Genomic DNA, 19,973 nt, shown 5'->3' on the forward strand with positions numbered 1-19,973 from the left:
CAAAGTCATTTATGAAAGAAAAACCAAATAACATTACAAAAATAAATTCCATGCTTATCAAAGCATTTGTTCTCTTGTTAAAGGTTGTTTTATTTGTTTTGGTAAGAAATTTAAAAGGTTGTTTTATGATGAAAGAAAAAATATTTTGAAGAAAAAAAATCATAAAAACAATACTTCAAAAATATATTTTGGGGACACATTGAAAAGCTGATTTATGGATTTGAACCCAAATATAATACAACAAGAAAAGCCCAAACCAAAATTTATTTATGATATACCGTAATACAACTTTTGTAGATCATTAAAGAGTGTTTAAAATAGGTAGGATTAAATTGGATTGAAATTTCACATGCATGCACCATAAGAGATAAAGGATGATGGGATGAGATGATTGTGATTGAGAGGAGCAAGAAATTCTTATTAATCTTAATTGATACTTGGCGAGGTTTCTGGATCCCAAAATATCGTTCATCTCTTTGAATCGGTAAATATCAAAATGAACCGTGATCTCAATTCACTTTGACCTAGATAGAAGGATGTAATTTTTGCAAAAAACTAAGATATTACAAGATATTGGCCTACATATAGCTACATAAGATATTGATAATTTGGTCGATATACTAAAGCTGAGGCCAACAAATACCTGGTGAACATACTAGTACTTACTAGTTTATATTTCAATATGTTAGTTCAAATCAATTGAGGTTTTGAACATACCACATCAATTGGTGCCCTATATCAATTAAACCATTATTTTGAGTAAATTCTAATAAATTTATAAATAATTGTTTAGATTTTGAAGCTTAAAATTTTCTAGTCCTTGTTCCCAGTTCAATACTTATACCAAAATTAAAATTAAAAAATCATATTATTTCACTTGCAAACTGTCTAATTACATTGGTTTTGATTTTTCTTTTTCCATACATGACAAAGTTTGGAAGCTACAACCATCCATATGTAACACCATTCATGATCACATATGTATCATACATATCCATAAAATTATGATCATCATATCCAATACATAAATGATCAATCATATTGATCATGTAATAGATAAATGGCCATGATCACAAGGCTGGAGTCTACAAGGAATCTATGTACAGCACCACCATCATAAATACATCCAAACCAACAGCTAACAGGCTCTCAGTTATTAATTTAAAGGAAAGAAAAAAAAGTAGATAAACAACCTTTACTCTCTCTTTCTCTCTTCAGGTGCCGACAGAGCGCTTGTTCGAGCACCTTCCTCTTCAATTCATTTCTCACCAACTCTCTCCCTCTCTCTTCCTTGAGATCTTGGAAACCCTAACCCTAACTTCTCCGGGAGCTTCTCGACCCTCGCCGCGGAGCGATGGCCGTTGCACCGCGTGTCGCGGCCCGAGCCCTAGCCCTAGCCGTGACCGTCGTCCTCCTCGCCGCCCCGGCCGCTGGGAACTCCGAGGGCGACGCGCTCTTCGCCCTCCGACGGAGCCTCTCCGACCCCGACAACGTCCTTGAGTCCTGGGATCCCACACTCGTCAACCCCTGCACCTGGTTCCACATCACCTGCAACCAGGAGAACCGCGTCACCAGACTGTAGGCATCTCTCCTTGTTCTTCTCCCTCTTTTTCTCATCATTCCTCCAGTTGATGGTCTTTTTTCTCCACGATGCAATCCCCTTGCTGGAATTCGAGAAATGATTTTTTTCTTTTTGAGAAAAGGGAGTTCATTGAGGGAAGATTTTATATTTGATTACATGATTAATGGATTATATTTCCCTTCAAATCGTGGGTTATTGATAAACCTCCTTATTCTGTATGGAGTTAAGGAAAACAACATTTTTGAACTGAGTATATGCTCGAAGTTGCAGTCTTTCAAATGAAAATTGCTTAGATTAAGAATTCGTATTTGATTACATTATTAAAGATGCTGCTAATTGTTTTTTTTTTCCTCTATTGGATTGGGGTAGAGAAGTTTTTGAGCTCATCACATGCTCAAAGTTGCAAGCTTTCAAATGAAAATATTTTAAGCATGAATTCTTGACGGGATTTGAATAAGACATGTCATCCTTATCTTGTTATTGTATTCTGGTTTGTTATGATGAGTTTTAAGCAATAGACTACGAATGATAGAGAAACGGATTTTAAAGAGTTCGCCTTTTTGATTTTGGCCAGCATATTGACTCAAATAACTGGGATGCTGATGAAGAGCCTTACTTTAATTTAGTCTAATGTGCTGCCTTATATTGTAATATCGCACCATGGTGTATGATAGACTGAGGGAAAAGTTTGCAATTTATTTATCTTTTTATATGCAATTCTGTTTTTCTGCAGGGACTTAGGAAATTCGAATCTGTCAGGCCATTTGGTACCTGAACTTGGAAAGCTTGAACATTTGCAGTATCTGTAAGTCTCCTCTTTTTAAAAGCGTATACGGCTTTGCTTCATCACTGAGTCTGGATTTCTTGGATTCATGATATGCTGGCTCACTTGGATTTCCATTTGTCTGTTTAAAAAGTGTTTTTAACCTTAGATTGACTGCTGAAGGCTAAAAATTCCAAATTGAGACATAGTTACAAGTAAGCTATCACATTCTTTGAGAGATAATCCTGATAGGAAGAACTTTCCTTTTTTAATAATGTTAAGGGAGGGCATCAACTATCATATGAAAGAAATGATGTGAAAAATACCCAGGTCAAATACTAACAGAAACACCTTTCAAAGGTATGAACCTAGAATCTTGTCCAAGTGGAGAAGGTGTGCCTGTTACTTTGAACATATAAGAACTAGATAAATAACTATATTACTTTAAGAAGAACCTGAAAATTATACTGTTACTGCTAGGACCTTGGAGGAGTATTCTAGATATCAAGTTTTGATAAGAATATCATTGGGTTTATATTATGCAAAGCTTGAATATGCGTAACATGATACTGCGGAGAAAATTATACCATTATGCTAGTAGATGAAGAATGTTATTTGAATAATAGCAGTAAAAGTTAATTTGGCATCATTTTTCCCTAATGTGGCATTTTATTTATTAAAAAATAATGATATAATGTCAAAATTGGGACACACACACACATATGTACATATATATACACATACATATACATGTATATATACATGTATACATACACACACACACATACATATATATACACACACACACATACATATATACACACACACATATATATACATATATATACACACACACATATATATACATATATATACACACACATATATATACATATATATATATCTACATATATACATACATACATACATATACATATATATATACATATAGATGTACTTGCGTATACTCACACACACACAAACACACCTTGTGACCTGATGATACGTTGAGGCTTGTTTATAAACATAGGAGAAATGAGCATTGTATGGTGGGATTTGTGGAGTCATTGTCTACCATGATTTTTGTTACAAGCCTCTATCCTTTCCCAGACTTTGTAGGTGCCCCATATACACATTTATGCATAATAGTCCACGTGGAATTCAATGTGGATTCATTCATAATAGTTCACTTGGAATTGTATAAGAATTCAATGTGGATTCATTTCAGTGAAGCTACTATACCATCTAGAAGTTTGCAAGGCAGGGGGAGGGTGCTTAAGTTATATAAAGAGACAAATTTCGTGGCTTTTCTCTAGTATAAGTATGAGTAGGTGAAAAAGAAGGTATAAAAGACATGACAGTCAACATAATTTGTTGTATTGGGCCATAAGAATGCAAGTATTTTCCTTTGAATGAGAATAAACTTCTCATTTATTTATGTCATGGCCCATGATGTCTTTTGTTCTTGTAAAATGCTTTTTAAGTATAAATTTCTAATATGAATAAATATTAAGAACGAATATGCATGTTCACCTTTACTCAATCTGCACTTCAACTGGTTATTCTTTTTTATTCTTTATGTTCATCCTTCTAACGAAAACTATCTTCTTCAGTTTACTTCTGTAACAACTCATGACTATATTCATGTACTATGGTTCTAAATATGGAAGAGTTTTTCAGAGTCTTTTGCGGTTCCTTAGTTGTTTATGATATATCTATAGCTTATGTAATAATATTGGATTTGTGAATTCTTTATATTACTTATACAGGGAGCTTTACAAAAACAACATTCAAGGGACAATCCCAGCTGAACTTGGTAATCTAAAGAGCCTGATTAGCTTGGACTTGTATAACAACAACATTTCAGGGATTATACCTCCAACACTGGGCAAACTGAAGGCTTTGGTATTCTTGTGAGTTCATGTTATCTTTTTTCCTTCCCATATTATACTTTTTCCTCAGAATAATTTACATGGATTATTCTCAACTGAATACAACCTGTTATTGGTGTTTTCTATATGGGCATCAATCACATCACATCACGTCATTCGGGTATCAAACTTTCAAACTATCATAACCAGTTGGATTCTGTTATAGATTCTCTGACAAAGTTACTATTTTATAAGTTGAGGGCAGAAAATAGTAGGGCAATATTAAGGCTGTTTTTTTCTCTTCTGAGTCCTTTTGGTCTTTGTATTCCTGTGTTATTGCTGATTTTATTGTTTGCTTATGCAGACGGCTCAATAACAACCATTAACCGGACCAATCCCAAGGGAACTTGTTGGAATTTCTAGTCTCAAAGTTATGTAAGTTTGGCAGTATCGGCTTTCACCTATCTTTGCATCAGTATGGACAAGATTTACTTATTATGAGTCAATTAAATGTAATTTTCTTGGTTTATGAAATGTACTTATTTGTGCTTTCAGAGATGTCTCAAAGAACAACCTTTGTGGGACCATTCCTACCTCTGGACCTTTTGAACACATCCCCTTGAACAAGTAATTCCCAATTTCCTTGACTTTATTTTGATTTCTGTCAAATTATTAGCATCCGCTATTCTGATCTTTAAAGTGTAGAATTCTTGGATATTAAATTTTCTGTGCTCATCCTTGCATCTTAATCTGCCTTGTCATAGTTATGTAGTAGAATTGATTGAGTTCGCTGCCAATAACTGGAGTTTGCAGCTACATAGAATTGCTCCTGGATAGATACGATATAATTGTAGAAGGTACATGAGATTCTTGTGTTTAAGAGGATGTAGCGTGCAAACAATCTGAACAGTTAATGATATCTGATGATATGATTAGATGTTTCATATTAACTAGAAAGAACTTGTTTGCATCTAGAGCTTCTGACATGCTTCCTAAGGCATAGAAATTCATCCTTCGATGCCTCATCAATTAATTAGGTTGCACTTCCATTTTTGCCAAACTTGTTCAGTATTATCAATTGTCTTGTTTTGCAGTTCTCGTGCATTGCTTATGAATATTTTCATTGTCAACAGTCTTTTCTTGGAAGGTTTACTGGAGGTTTTGCAGGATTGCGAGCTTTTAAAAAGTGTCTTAAGTATAGAGACATCTAGAGGGTCGTGGGGCCATAGGCCCTTAGCATATTTGATAGGACTTTTAGTGTTGGAGTGCATTTCGGATGTGTTATGGATGAGATGCATGAGATGAATATGTGATTGGGAACTCCCTTCTGAATCCTTCTTGCTACGAATTCAGAATTCTTATGAAAGAATTATGTAAGAGGATGCATTTGATAGCATTTGCAAGTTTTGCCTGGAGACTGAATTATTCCATAGGACGTCAGAAAATTGGACCATGTGCTTGATAAATTTATTGAGGTGATGGAGTTCTCCATTCCTTTGAAGTAAGATAAAATTTATTGTAGAATTCACTAATTATGATCTCGTATTCTTGTTACAATCTGGGTGATGCTACATATCAGAAAACTAACATGCTATCCTCTTATAGTATGTTTTCCTTAGTAAGAAAGAAGCTGAAATGACCATTATATTATAACATCATACATGTGATATTTGCCCTCCCCCCCCCCCCCCCCGCGCCCGGAAAGTTTGGGGTGAAATATTAAGGGCTCTTCTTCCATTACCATGTTTTTTTGTGTTTATTTTGTTAGGAAGAAGCTGAAAGTATGTACATGTTCTTCTGGTTTTGTGACTTAAGCAATAAGCAGTATCCAGGTTGTGAGTAACCTTTTGTGGAAATGTGGGTAAATAGAATAAAGTTATGGATTGAGAAGGTTTATTTAACAGGGGCTCTGGTTTTCTTTGAGTGATTGTATACTGTCATGGAAGTTGTATTATTAATTTTTATACTGTAGCATGGGAAAAAAGTGCGTTTCTTAAGTTCAGCATTAATTTGATCTTATTATGGCTTAAAACCTTTGAACTTTTATGGTTGTATCCATGGTGATAGCTTGATCATATGTAAGAAAGATCCTGGGAGAACTTGACAGTGGGGTGTCCAAATGGGTAGTAGGCCAGTATGGTGGTTGGAAGACCAGAGAAAGCTCAGAAGAAATTTGTGAAAACGAGTATAAAGATGCTAAAGTCGAGTAGCTTTTTTAGCAATAGATTTCAAAGAACCATCTGTAAAGACAACCCAAATTGATGGTATAGGCTTATTGGTTATCATCTTGATTTCTTGTGCTTATAAGTTGTCAGAGATGGTCACATAGGCTCAAAGTACAAAGGATTGTAAACGCTATACAAAACCTGCTAAGAGAGTTTTGAAAAGAGGCCACTTTGCTGAGCAATTACATGTTTTATTTTGTGAAAGTTATGAAGTTTGGTGAAGCTGGGAAGGATTGGAAAAAACTTGAAATTCTAGAAGAAATATAAAGAGCAGGCTTTAAAGAGGTAACATTTTACTGGGCAATTACATGAATTTTTCTATGGCAAAAAGGTTGTGGAATATGATGATCTGGGATTTCCTAGGTGGCAAAAGAAAGTGGTATTAGATCAATACTGACTCATAATGGCATTAGTCGTCATCTCATCCATAGGGAAGTTATGCTAGAGCTTAATATAATTTCAATTGAAAAATTATAGGATTTCTTTGGATAATATGTTTCTAAGGTAGTCAAATCAGGATGCTGATAATATAGTGGTTTCATGGAAGGAAGGAATTTTAAAAGAATTACTACTTCATGGGTGAAGATTTATGCCTGGCTCCTCCGAAAGTCCTATTTTGGAACCTGAACTGAAACAGATTCTATACATGATCTGCTTTAGAGATCATGGTATTACTCTTCTTTTTTGTTTTTGCTCTTCTTTTCTCTTTGTGATAATTTCATTGGTTCTTTTTTCGTGCTTCATTATCATATTTATCTTTTTCGTCATTAGCCATATTGCAGGGACTACTAATTAACTTAGTCTGCATGTTCCTGAAACTCTAAGCTATTTGTTACCTCTTTGTTTGTGTGAATTAGACATTAATTTGTTCTGTCTAGCATCATCAAGCTGTACTCTCAAAGTCCTCTACATTTTTATATTTTTGTTTTCTCATTCTTAGAGGACAGGCCTCGGAGCAATGGTAAGATTGCTCCATTATGACCTGAGTGTCATGGGTTTGAAATACGGAAACAGTCTCTCCACATATGAGCTTAACGTTGCACATATCTGACCCTCTCCATATCCTGTGGTGGCAGGAGCCTTGCATCCTGAGATGTTTTTTTTTTTATTTTTCTTTGTTTTTTCTCTCTTGGAAATGCTCTATAAATCTCCTATTCATCTTCTGATTTCACTGTATAACCACATTTACAATGAGCATGTTTTGAATGTTTACCATCACAAAAATTGTCTGCAACTCTTGACAAGTAGGAAGTACTGTTCTGAGTATTCACCTTTAAGCAGGTGCAAGTTTTGTTCTGTAATAGAATCTGAGCTCGACTGCAAAAATTAAGATTGCATAAACCTGCTGATAGTCTTGATTTTTGTTGTCTACAAAATGCAATAAATAGTTTTATGCACTTCAGTAATAGTAATAGTAATAGTAGTTTCACTCCTGCTAAAAAGTAGTTTTGGTAATGTGCTGATTAGTGTCTGTCTGCTGTCTTATCTTTATTTCTCTCATGATTTTGCCTTTTGTTCTGCAGCTTCGAGAATAATCCTCGGTTGGAAGTAGAGGTGATCACGGGCCTTCTGGCCCGCCCGGCCCGCCCAGCCCGGCCCGAAATTTTTCGGGCTTGGGCATTGAAAAAGAGCCCATTGGTCGGGCCTGGGCAGGAAAAACGGCCCGATCAAAAAAATCGGGCCGGGCCTGGAAACTTTTAAAAATGGCCCGGTTCAGCCCGGCCCGACTATAAAACAGTAAAATATAATATATTAAAAAAATTAAGAAACAAAACTAAAGCCCTAATTCCTAAACCCCCCCTCCCCCTTCCCTCGTTGAGACCCCCCCCTTTCCCTCACTGAGTGCCGCCGCCCCCCTTCCCTCGCCTGAGAGCCCCCCCCTCCCCCTTCCCTCGTTGAGACCCCCCCCCCCCCTTTCCCTCACTGAGTGCCGCCGCCCCCTTCCCTCGCCTGAGAGCCCCCCCCCTCCCCCTTCCCTCGTTGAGACCCCCCCCTTTCCCTCACTGAGTGCCGCCGCCCCCCTTCCCTCGCCTGAGAGCCCCCCTTCCCTCGCGGAGAACCACCGCCCCCTGTAGCCGGTTTCCGCCGGTTTCCCTGTAGCCGCCGCCTCCTCTCGGTTTCCGCCGGTGTCGTCGCCGCCTCCTCCTCTCGGTGTCCTCCCCCGGACGGCAACCTCCGCGGCTCCGGTCACCGACTCACAGTCGCCGGTAAGATTTTTCTCCTCCTCCTCCTCTTCGAGCTCGATTCCGGATGAATTTTAGAAGCTCGGAAGTAAAGCCCCATATAGCTTCAAGCCCGGATGGAAGAGAGAGAGAGAAAGAGAGAGAGAGAGAGGTGGGGGGAGCGAGAGAGCTCAGAACTCGGAGGTGGGACTCTGGAGCTTCCCCATCGGGCCGGTTTTTTAGGTGGGGGGGAGAGGGAGGTGGCCACGAGTCTTCCCGTGGGTGGACCGGTGGAGACTGGAGAGAAAGAGGGAGGAGGGATTTGGTTGGCTTGATGCCTTGATGCCTTGATCTTTCATCCCGTGACCCAGTCGAAACTCTGAGGAAGAAAGATCGGGGGATTGGAGATGGACGAGGGATCTTTCATCCCTTCTCTTTTTCGGTTTTGGTCTTCGGACTCCTCCCCTCACATTGCTCCAGTTCCACTGTTCCAGGCTTCCAGCTATAGTTCTCCCTTGACCTGAGATGGGCTCCTGATTTTTTTTTTTTTTGCCGGTTGGATGGGGCTTTATTTTTATTATGATAAATGCTACTATCCCAATGGTTTGTTCATTGTTGATAGGATAATTCTTATGAACTAAATTTTTTGTATAATTAGTTGTATAATTTTTTGATAGGCTTATGTCAATGGCAAGCGAAAGTTCACCTATTCCTGTGGCGGATAATGAGCATGAGGATTGTTATGTCAAGGATGGTAAAGCAAAATCAAAGGTATGGATGCACATGGTCAAGCTTCCAACTGAAGATAAGGACATATTGAAAGCACAATGCAAGTATTGCAAGGAGATTTTTTCAGCTGCTTCTAAGAATGGTACGTCTCATATATGGCGCCACTTAAAAAGATGTTCTAAACGTTTTCATCATGACATAAGGAATTACACTATTTCAACTGAAACCACAACTTCTGGAAGCACATCTTTGCATTTGAAAAATCCCAAGTTTGATCAGGAAGAAGTTCGTAGAGCTATTTGTATGTTTATTGTTGCTGGTGCACATCCTTTTAGAACTTGTGAGGAACCTGGTTTTAAATATATGGTATCTGTTATGTGTCCTCAATACAAAACCATGAGTAGGCATACTATTAGGAGAGATGCATTGAAATATTACATGGATGAAATGAAGGTTGTGAAGGAGGAGTTAGCACAAGCACCGGGGAGAATCTGTTTGACTTCTGATAATTAGAAAAATGATTACACACAAGATGAATATATTTGCATCACAGCACATTGGATTGACAATAGTTGGAAGTTGCAAAAAAGAATAATTAGATTTGCAGCCTTAACCCCCCCTTTTGATGGGCTTTCTATTGCTGATGAGGTCGCTTTATGCTTGGCTCAATGGAAAATTGATAGTAAGGTTTTTACCTTGACATTGGATAATGCATCTTATAATAATACCATGGCTATTTCTCTCAAGATTCGTCTTCTTGCAAATAAATCTCTCTTGCATGGTGGTGATTTTTTTTCAAATTCGTTGTTGCTGCCATATTATAAATCTTATTGTGCAAGCTGGTCTGAATCTCATTGATGGTGTTGTTTGTAAAATTAGAAATGTGGCCAAGCATTTGAAAAATTCAGTTCCAAAGAAGAAGAAGTTTTATGAAATTGCTGAACAAAGTTTTCATTTGAATACCAGAAAAAGATTGCGTTCTGATTGTTGTGTTAGATGGAATTCTACTTTTATAATGCTGGACCGTGCTATTTATTTCAAGGCAGTTTTAGATCACTGGGGACAGCGTGATAGAGAATTTGGAATCTTTGCACTTTCTGAAGAAGAGTGGAAAAAAATAGCTATTCTTTATAAGTTTTTGAAAGTGTTTTATGATGTGACTAATCAGTTTTCTGCTAGTAAGCATCCAACAGCAAATATTTATTTTAGGGGGGTGTGGGAGATTCATAGAAAATTGATAGAGCCCATATGATTTTATGGTTGATATGGTTAGAGAGATGCAAGTTAAATTTAACAAGTATTGGTCTGAGTATAGTTTGATCTTATCTTGTGCTACATTTTTGGATCCCGTTGCAAGTTAGAGTTAGTTGAATATTGTTATTCTAAACTTTATGGGGAGATTAGTGCAAGGGAGATGGTTCAGAATATTAAGAATACTTTGTATGATTTATTTGAGGAGTATATGCTGCGTTCAACTTCAGTCTTTTCTCCCAAGATTGGAACTTCTAGTGGCAGTGATGTTGGTAACCATGATGCAGATAGTTTTGAAGATTATGAATTATTTTTGAGTAAAAAACAAAAGCATGATCATGGGAAGTCACAATTAGATCTTTACTTGGAGGAGCAAAATCTTGGGCTGCACATCGATTTGGATATTCTAGCATATTGGAGAGATGCCTCAGGTCGTTTTCCCGAGCTTGCATCGATAGCTCGTGATATTTTGGCCATTTCCATATCAACGGTCCCTTCAGAGTCTGCCTTCAGTATGGGTAAAAAGTTGATAAATCCTTGGCGAAACTCACTTTCACCAAAGACAATTCAAGCTATTACATGTTATGAGGATTGGTTGCGAGCAAAGGGCTTCTCATTAGGTAATTCTTTAAATCTTTGCTTGTTCTTCTATTTTTTTCTTTAATATATATTTGAATAAAAACTAATTTTCTATTGTTTCATATTTATTTGTTTTTACATTTTTTTAGGACAATCGGGTGTCTTGGGAGCTAACATGGAAGAATCTAGTGAGGATGAAGATGACGAGGAAGAGATGGAAGAGGGATTACATGGTTTGGTCATTTAGATATTCTATTAATAACTCTAATAATTATTCATGTTCAATCAACAATTGCTAATGTTTCAATTTTGTGTTTGTAGGTTTTGAGAGTTAGAAGATGCAAGGATGTTCTACAATTTTCTATTATGGAAGTGGCTTCAAGAATTATGAACTTTTATGAACTTTTGAATGCACAAAGATGCATGTTTGTTATAATGTTAATGGGACAATGTAATTTGTATTTTGTCTAAGTTTGCAGTTTTTATTGTTAGGTTGTAATTTTCAGCTGGACAACACTATTGGCTTGAAGCTGCAAATTTTTTCTTTTTTAATGTTTGTAGATATATCCAAATTCCAAAGTTTGAAACCACCACCAACACTATCTATTTAAAATAGGCTAGTTATATCCTTAACATTAACCAATTAACCAATTTAGAGAGCCCATTAAGCTGTTGGGCCATTTTTGCCCATTTCTAGATTCCAAAAAAAAAAAATCGGGCCTGTCGGGTCGGGTCGGGCCTGTCGGGCCGGTCGGGTCGGGCCTGTCGGGCCGGGCCTGTCGGGCCGGTCGGGTCGGGCCTGTCGGGCCGGGCCTGGGACCAGATTTATAAGGTTGGGTCGGGCCTGGACAAAAATTTAAGCCCGACAGTCGGGCCGGGTCTGGACACAGCCATCGGGCCTAATTTCTGCTGTAGAGCCCGGCCCGAGCTCGGCCCGGCCCGGGTTCTCTACGCCTCGCCCCGTTTCGATCCCGGATTCGGGCGAGTCACCGAGCGCCAGGTCTTTTACAACCCCACGCAATGCTCGCGAAGAAAGAAAGCGAGAAACCCTCAAAGGTCGCACGGAGGGCTGGCAGAAACCCTCAAAGGTCGCACGGAGGAAAACGCCGGAGAAGGATGTGGCGTTGGCCGGAGCGGGTACAATCGGAGGGGGGGGCTGAGTCAATCGGAGCGGGCACCGAGCTGGGCGCCGAATCAAGCTCCAGGCCAGATGTGGGTGGGCTCAAACCGTTCTCGGGCCGGGTCGATGAGGGGCCCAAAAACAAACTTGCGGGGCGCGCGGGCGGACCGGGCCTCAGCCCACGGAAGCGGTCGAGGAGCCCTACTAAGTTTCCGGCACAGGGACCGGCTCGCTCCGCGGGGCTCTTTCCAGGTTCTACCGAGCCGATGAGGAGGCAGGTGGGGGGTAATCGCCGGAGGAGCAAGAGCTCCCCCCCGCCACTGTCGGCGACACGCGGTAGACCTCCCCGGGCGGAGCTGGTGTGCCGAGATGCCGGTCAACTACCGGTCACCGGGGGAGTGAAGGTTTTGGGCAAGGCGCGGCTGTTCCGGGTGGCATCGGCGGCGGCCTCCTTGTCGGAGTTGGGGGCTGCGGCGGCGGCGGCGTCGGAATTGAGCGGCGGATCGGTGGTGGAGGGGAATGGAACGGCTGGGGGGGCAGCAAGCGTCGGTGCCAGCCACTGTGTGCTCATCCCGTCTGAATCCCCTCAACCGATGAACAGTGTGACAGGCTATTTGGCACAGTGCCATAATGTTACAGCTATGGAGGGGGTTTCAAGGCGACCCGGGGATTCAATTACTGCTTTGGAGGAGGAAGGGCATCAGAGGAGGTCTGAGGTGGCTGGGGAGTCTGGAGCCACAGCGTGCCATTTGGCACAGGTCAACAGTGAAGCTCACAACATGGTTTTGGCCCAGATGATGAATGCTGTTAAGGGAGGACCTACAACTGAGGAGGTGAGCACAGGTGAGGTGATTTTGGAAGATTCTTGTAGGTGTGGTCCCGGGGAGCTAGGCCGCGCCAATTCACCTAGTGATTTATGAAGATTCTACTTTGGAATTGTCGTGGTGCGGGAAAACCTTCCTTTGCCCCGGCTTTTCGCAGGTTGGTGCTTCAGCACAACCCGAACATTTGTGTTTTATTGGAGACTCGGTTATCTGGCAGAAGTTTAGAGAAGGCAAGGAGGGCGGTGCCGAGGTCATGGGGTTTCTACGCAGTGGATTCTCAAGGTCTGTCAGGAGGTATCATTGTCACTTGGGCTCAGAATGATTATGGAATTGACATTTTCAATGTGTGTACTCAAGAGGTAATCTTGGTTATCTCGGAAGGCAACCGGAGGCCATGGGTCTTTGCAGCGGTGTATGCTAGCACAGACTATAGGGAGAGGAGAATTTTGTGGGAGGAGGCATCTCTATTGATCAGCCAGGGCCAACCGATGTTAGTAGCAGAGGACTTCAATTGCATTACCAACTCTCAGGAGAAGATGGGGGGTAAGGCCTTTACCTTTAAAAGGAAAGTCAAGGAATTTCGGGATTTCCTTGACTTGAATGGATTGGTTGACTTGGGCTACTCTGGCCCGAGGTTTACCTGGTGTAATAATCAACAGGGGCAGGCCCGAGTTTGGGAGAGACTGGATAGAGTTTGTGCGACGGCAGGATGGGTTCAGTGCTTTCCAGATTATCACGTTAGACACTTGCCGAGGATTGCATCGGACCATTGTCCATTACTAGTGAGTATGGATACATTTATTCCGGTTCGCCCCCCGTTTAGATTTGAGAAGCTTTGGCTCTGCTACCCTCGGTCGTGGGAGATGGTTAGGGAGGCGTGGAGTATGCCCGTCAGGGAAGATGCCATGTACCGTGTATCCCGGAGGTTGGAGTTGACCTCTAGACGGTTGAGGAGGTGGAACCGTGAGGAGGTGGGGAATATTTTCAGGAGGATTGAGGATTTGGAGGTCATATCCAGTTTACAGTCTCAGGAGGTGCAGAGTGGAGGCTTATCGGAGGGGGAGTTGGGGGAGCTCAGGTCACACTTGGCTCTACATGATTCGCTTTTTAGACAGCAGGAGATTTTTTGGAGACAGAAGTCAAGGGTTCAGTGGATTCAGGAAGGGGATCGGAACACCAGATTCTTTCATCAGTCTACAGTGATTAGGAGGCATCAGAATAGGATCAAAGCTATCAAGGGTGAGGATGGGCAGATGATGGAGGACCCGGACACGATACAGAGGATTTTGGAGAGTTTCTTCAGAGCTAGATGGACAGAGCAGACACGGGTTGGGAGTCTAGTGGATATCCCGAGGCCTCAGATCCAGGTGTCGGAGGAGGAGACTGCTGCATTGATCAGGCCGGTATCAGAGAGGGAGATCAGGGAGTCAATCTGGTCTCTTCAAGGGGATAAGGCTCCAGGGCCGGATGGTTTTCCTCCGGTGTTTTTCAGGAGGTATTGGTCGATTGTGGGACAGGAGGTGACAGAGGCTATTCAGCAGTTTTTTAGTACAGCTATGATGTCGAGGGATTGGCAGAGGACATTTATCACACTGATACCTAAACGACAGGATGCTACTGAGCCGGGGCATTTTCGGCCGATTAGTTTGTGCTCGACTTTGTACAAGGCTACGACGAAGATACTTGCAGTCAGATTGAGGGACATTCTTCCGAGGCTGATCAGTCTGGAGCATGGAGCTTTCTTGGATGGGCGGAGTATTACAGATAATGTGCTTATTGCCCAGGAGTTTATGTTTGATCTTCGTAGGGCCCCGATGAGGAGGAGCCTGATGGGGATTAAGCTTGACATGGAGCGGGCTTATGACAGGATGAGATGTGATTTTTTGCAGCAGTCTTTGCAGGGGTTTGGGTTTCCCGAGATTTGGATTAGTTGGGTGATGGGTTGTGTGCGGTGTCCCTCCTTCGCCATCCTGGTGAACGGCACTCCATCCCGCTTCTTTGAGTCTAGTCGAGGGTTGCCCTCTTTCTCCTTTGCTCTTCACGGTGTGCGCAGATGCGCTCTCCAGGCTTCTTAGACATGCTACATCCACACAGGAGTTAGAGGCCTATAGGCCGGCAGAGGGGGCAGTGTCGATCTCTCATATTCTTTTTGCTGATGATTGTTTATTGTTGGCTCGGTCGACTCCGCAGGCCGCGCAGGTCATCTGTAGGATTCTGCGTGTCTACTGTGCAGTGTCAGGGCAGTGTGTTAATTTGTCCAAATCAGCAATATGTTTCAGTCCGAAGACGAGAGTGGCAGCGAAGCATTCCATTCTGGAGATTTTGGGGGTGGGGGAGCAGGTGGGCATATTGACATACTTGGGGATTCCGATCTCAGGGCAGCGGCTTCGCAGTAGGGACCTTACCTTTTTGGAGCTTAGTATCAGACAGAGACTGGAGGGCTGGCAGAGACTCACACTGTCGACGATGGGGAGGATCACCTTGGTTCGGTCAGTTCTCTCGGCGATTCCGACTTACTTCCTCTCTAACTCTCTTATCCCTATGGAGGTCCTGAGGACTATTGAGCAGCTCTTTAGGGACTTCATCTGGGGGGAGTGGTGGCAGAGGCGGTATACACCTGGTTGCATGGGAGGTGGTGTGCCAGCCGACCAGGGTTGGAGGATTGGGATTGCAGTCCATGGTGGTGAGGCGGGAGGCGTTAGCGGCACGTCATGCAGCTAGATTCATGCTAGAGCCTGACTGTTTGTGGTCCTCATTGATGAGGGCCAAATATGGGGCCCTAGTTCCGGGGATACGGGCAGGACGGCACCATTCGCCGGTCTGGAGGGAGATGTGTGCCAGAGCCGTGCAGGTGCTTCCGGAGATTACATGGTCTATTGGGGATGGACGGTCGATCGATGTTCTGGCGGACAGATGGGTGACTGAGCAGCCGATCAGTCTTCTGCCAACTCTGGTGGACTCGGCGAGATTGGATTGATGCAGAGTCTGTGATTTATTTGACCATGCTGGGGGTCAGTGGAGGGAGGGGCTGGTTCGGGAGACTTTTGGAGAGCAGCTGGCAGAGGTGATTCTGGCTTTACCGGCTCTTTTGCGGGAGGAGTCAGATAGGCTAGTGTGGAGGCCGTCGGGACGGACGCGGGTCCGAGCTAGGGATCTTCTTCCCCTATTTAGGAGGGAGTCCGGATGGCAGATAGAGGGAGGATGGATTTGGAGGATGCGGGTTCACCCGCGTGTGGCTTTGTTCATCTGGAAGGTGGCATGGGGTTGCCTACCTTCCAGAAGCGTACTTGTTCGGCGAGGAGTACGGATCACGCAGTGGTGCATGGTGTGTACGGAGGTGGAGGAGACTATTGATCATGTTCTTGTGCAGTGCCCGAGGGCGAGAGAGATTTGGAGTAGATCGCCGGTTCCCTTGCCCCAGTCGGTGGAGTCGGCTCAGGCCTTGATTTCTTTATTGAGAGGATCTATGCGGAGCCCCAGCTCGTGGGAGGAGGGCATTCTTAGAGCATATCTGGCTTACCATATCTGGTTGGACAGGAATGCTGGCATTTTTGAGGGTCGGAGGATATCATCGAGGATGGTGGTTGATAGAGCTCTATTACAGTTTGGGGAGGTCATTGCAGCCTCTGCGGTAGGGGTGGCAATCGGGTCGGGTCGGGTCAAACGGGTCGGGTCACATGGTTGTCGGGTCAGAAAATCATAAACCTGAACCCGACCTGTTTAATAAACAGGTCAGAAATTACAACCTGAACCTGACCTGTTTATTAAACAGGTAACCCGACCCGACCCGTTTAACCTGTTTAATAAACAGGTAACCTGTTTACCCAACCCGACCTGTTTAACCTGTTTGCCCAACCCGACCCGTTTAACCTGTTTGCCCAACCCGACCCGTTTAACCTGTTTGCCCAACCCGACCCGTTTAACCTGTTTGTCCAACCCGCCCAACCCGACCCGTTTAACCTGTCCAACCCGACCCGTTTAACCTGCCCAACCAAACCTGTTTAACCTGTTTAATAAATAGGTCACCTCCTAGGCTCTTAGCCTTAGGCCTTAGCCCAACCCAACCTGACCCAACCTGTTTTATACATTAAGATTTAAGCATTTAAGCAGCACAAGAAAAAAAGAAGATAAATATAGAAAATATTACAAAAATTTTGTCCCAACATCATTGACATTAAAAAAGCATTTAATCTTTACAAAAAGCTAAACATAAGGAATACAAGTTATTTGTTCATTCATCTAATACCAGCAATATTCAAAAAGCATTTAATCTTTACAAAGACAAGGAATACAAGTCAAATCATCCAAATTTACATATGGAATAGCCCGAAAATTCTATCTGCTTGACATAGAACAAATGTCAATATACATAATCGCATCTGATGCTAGGAAAGCATGGTACTTTTTAACAAGCTTTTTGACCAACTTTTTGTTTTTGTTCATTTTTTTAGTGCTTCAACATTCATATAGTCAAGCCCTATTTTCTCTGCCTGCAGAAGACATAATCAAGCATTAGTATAATATTTTGTTGCTGCAAATTGCATCTCCCCTGTTCATTAAGCAAGGTCCAAGTTCCTTTTTGCATACCTTGTTGCAAGTCCCCTGTTAAAGTCTTGGCACACCTTTTTGCATTAAGCAAGGTCCAAGTTCCTCTGCCTCTCCAAAGCCAATAGAAGAACAACCAGGCCCTGAATTCAAATTCATTAGACTAGGCCAACACCAAAAAATAAAAGAGATAATAGGAAATGAGATACTATGTCAATTTTCAGATTCCAGCACAATTCTGAGTTTGGATGATTTGCACTTTTGCAGTTGCACGTGCCAGCAATTCAATGGCTAATATCATTAGATGGCAGTGAAGACAATACTCTCAGGGCAACAGCGCAAAACCACCGTGCAAGATAATATCAATAGGTGACTTTTCATCTTTGATAAACATGATGGTCCAAATATCAGTGATTTTTCATCTTTGATAAACATGTTGGTCTAACTAATCAGCATATCTATATTAGAAAACAAACCTTTGCTTCATCCATCTCAGTGCTAGCATCTTCTAGTCCATCCAGCATAGAAGAGTCTTTACTAACCAGTGAAACCTAAAGGACAGAAAAAGATAGACAAAAGTAAAACTAATAAACTATTATCAATAATTTACAATGAAAAATACAAAAAAAAAACTGAAAATGAACCAGAATTGGAGTTAACTGACCCTCCAAATCAAGAAGCCCTTTGGCAAATGCTGCTGCAGACATCTACCAGAAAATTGGTTTTGATAAGTACTATATATTTCTGAAACTTATGCATACAAGCATCAACATTTTTTACCTCCACAACATGCTGAGCATACAAGAGAGGTACTAACTCACCACACTGCAATGTCTGAAAAACTTACAATCTCTTCACTTCTGGTTTGGTACAGGTCAGATCTTCTACTTTCAAGGAATTCAGAAAACTTACCCCAAGAAGAGTTAGACTATTATTGAATAAAAATAAAAACAGCATTGCATAGAATCTAGCAAAAGAAACTACCAAATAGCTATAAATATCAAAGGAAACCACATTGGCTATAAGGTCCATAACTCCATAAGTCCAATGACAACAAAAAAATCAAAAAAGGAGTATCCATAGTCAAAGCAAAACTAAAAAAAGTCCCAAATTTATATTGAAAAATGTTCAGAAAAAAAAAGATGGATGGTTAAGATTCTGTTAAATCTGAGTGTCCTCCACTCAAATTTATATTGAAAAATGTGATGGCTCTGTTTTGTATTTCAATAAGAACGCTAAATTTTGTTTGTTAGAGGTCATCGCTAGCAAAGACATGTTGTGCTGAAATTCATGCTGATAAAATTGTCAGCATTGCATAATTATTACATTTTCATGGCATGCCTGGAAGGACACAGAAAGATCAACAGCAGCATAGTTCACAATGTTTGAGAACTGAACAATATAAGTATATTAAGGTGGATATGTGCAATAAAGACTGTAGGTATGCAATAAAAAAAAACCCTCATAAAGATTCATCCATTTCCAGCTGAACATTAATAATGATAAGAAGGCACTGGCCTGGCACATTTACTGGTTCTGATTCTATTATACAACTAACAACAAAGCATCAATACACTGCTGCTTAATCCAGATGACAGAAAAACAAAAGGCTTTCTCATCTATTACCTTCTTTGGATATGCCCTGAAACTCGGTCACAAGCTCCTGCAACAAAAGAGGAATGCATTGCTAAGCAACAAATTCCAATTAACTAAAATGATTGAAAATCACAACTACGCAATCACGCATACAACATAAATATTCTGCCACATGAAGTAAACCCCAAACCCTAACATCATATTATTGTCGAAAGCCCACAAAAAAGGAAAAAAAAATAGATATCAGCATCTAGGTTCTAGGAGAACCAATGCCGGAAGAACAAAAAAATAATACTGAAATCATCAACTTCACCTAGAAAATAAAACCATAAATTATACCGAAATGAATCGCTTATAAAGCCTGCATCGACCGATGACCTAGAACACAATAGAAAAGAGAACAACAAAAAAAAACTTAGAAATCGAAGAAATAAACAAAGGAAGGGATGAATCCGTATCAGATCTGAGAAGAAAATAGGAAAGATCAAGGGAAGAAAGAAGAAAAGATGGATCTTTCTTACCTCGGTAGAGCAGAGGATCCAACCTCGCACGCACGGAAGACTTCGAACGGAAGAGGGAGAGGGAAGGTGACGGGAGCCAAAAAAATCTTAAGACCCGTCGAGCCGCCGCGGTCGCCGTCGACGGGGAGGCCGAAGTTGTCGGCACGGGGGAGGAGAGGGCGAAGGTCCGGAGGAGAGGGCTTGGGAGGCGAAGAGTCCGGACTCC

The 19,973-nt window shown here is 41.7% G+C and overlaps 1 long non-coding RNA gene and 1 pseudogene across 3 annotated transcripts; one reads left to right on the forward strand and one right to left on the reverse strand.

Moving 5' to 3' along the window:
* Positions 1-1,158: 1,158 nt before the first annotated feature.
* LOC103699306 lies at positions 1,159-11,726 on the forward strand (annotated as a pseudogene).
* Positions 11,727-17,259: 5,533 nt separating this feature from the next.
* On the reverse strand, positions 17,260-19,271 carry LOC103698965. Of its 3 annotated transcripts, XR_005509760.1 has the most exons (5): positions 18,432-19,271; positions 18,316-18,358; positions 18,128-18,202; positions 17,694-17,794; positions 17,260-17,596 (listed from the first exon to the last, which is right to left on the reverse strand). It is a non-coding gene; the product is annotated as an uncharacterized LOC103698965 (long non-coding RNA). The 3 variants fall into 3 exon arrangements; XR_005509758.1 differs by having other exon boundaries at positions 18,316-19,271; XR_005509759.1 differs by having other exon boundaries at positions 18,296-19,271.
* Between the last annotated feature and the right edge of the window lie 702 nt (positions 19,272-19,973).

Source organism: Phoenix dactylifera, unplaced genomic scaffold, assembly GCF_009389715.1.
Source record: "Phoenix dactylifera cultivar Barhee BC4 unplaced genomic scaffold, palm_55x_up_171113_PBpolish2nd_filt_p 001307F, whole genome shotgun sequence".
Taxonomy (NCBI): domain Eukaryota; kingdom Viridiplantae; phylum Streptophyta; class Magnoliopsida; order Arecales; family Arecaceae; genus Phoenix; species Phoenix dactylifera.